The sequence below is a fragment of the Etheostoma cragini genome, unplaced genomic scaffold, assembly GCF_013103735.1.
Source record: "Etheostoma cragini isolate CJK2018 unplaced genomic scaffold, CSU_Ecrag_1.0 ScbMSFa_1523, whole genome shotgun sequence".
Classification (NCBI taxonomy): Eukaryota; Metazoa; Chordata; class Actinopteri; order Perciformes; family Percidae; genus Etheostoma; species Etheostoma cragini.
The window spans coordinates 48,400-49,669 of NW_023265587.1; the positions used below are offsets into that span (position 1 = coordinate 48,400).

Here is a 1,270-nt window from a genome sequence, read left to right on the forward strand (position 1 = left end):
GGTTAGGGGGTTAGGGTTAGTCTTAGGGGGTTAGGATTAGGGGTTAGTGTTAGGGGGTTAGGGGTTAAGGTTAGGGGTTAGTGTAGGGGGTTAGGGGTTAAGGTTAGTGGGGTTAGGGGGTTAGGGTTAGTCTTAGGGGGTTAGGGTTAGGGGTTATCCTCTTACACACACCTTTTGGTAGGCGATGGGCAAAACCAGGTTTTAATTATTATGCTTTACATTAGGGCTGGTTGACATGGAGAAAATCACCTTGTGTTGTCCTCGGACTAAACTTTGACATCTACCCATCTGAGATCCACTCAACATCCTCTGATCTTAACTAATAGTCAAAATAATTCATCATTTCTGCCTTTTTAACTAAAAACGTATGTATAATTTGATATAAATGAGGTTTGTTGACCCTGAATTCCAAGAATAAATGTAAAACCTGTTATTAAACCGAGCTGGAAAAAGTGACGTATAAATCAGAAAAATGACAAAAAACATCGGAGAAGCAGAAAATGTAATTAAATTCAGACCTGGGAGGACACGTTCATGGTTAACAGGAAGAAAACACAAGGGTTAATGCATTCAGCGGTGTCCATTTATGGCTAAAAGATTCATGGTAAACGGCAGAGTGTGCAGTTCACTTTAAAAAGCCCACATCTGAAATGCCCTTCAGGTGATAACTGACGATGTTAATCATATAATGTGTGCATTGACTCAAATAAAACCCTATCATAAGCTACTCACTCCAACACAACGTTCCCTCTTCTGTTTGCTCAGATTAATGTCTCTGAGCCCCCTCTGCCTCTGTGCATCATCATGGTGTGTTCAAAGACACCTGCAAATACTGCCTAAAAAGAACCAAATCACTTGATGTGACTCTATTGGCTATTTTAAAACACTGCAGGGGGATTCTTGAAAGCTCCTCCTTTAAGCAGACCACCACGAATGATGCAGTTTGTTCGGACTTCTCTGAGTTATTTGGGTGCTCGTTCCTGGTGCCAGAGGTCGGGTCCGATATCAATTCATAAAACCCTGAAATGGATCTCTTTAGAGGCCCTTTAGAGATTTTAATGCTACAGTGAATATATTGGTGTCCTGTGAAACTAGACCATCCAAGAAAACCATGTCATTCTAAATATTTAGACAATGCTTTGGACCTGCATCAAACCCACTTAAAGGTCCCATGACATGGTGCTCTTTGAATACTTTTATATAGACCTTAGTGGTCCCCTAATACTGTATCTGAAGTCTCTTTTATATAGACCTTAGTGGTCCCCTAATA

The 1,270-nt window shown here is 40.7% G+C and overlaps 1 protein-coding gene across 3 annotated transcripts in view; it reads left to right on the forward strand.

Annotated features, from left to right (window-relative positions):
* Positions 1 to 1,270, forward strand: part of slc41a2b (solute carrier family 41 member 2b) — a 48,044-nt gene that overhangs the window by 42,444 nt on the left and 4,330 nt on the right. The gene's annotated exons all lie outside the window — the stretch shown is intronic.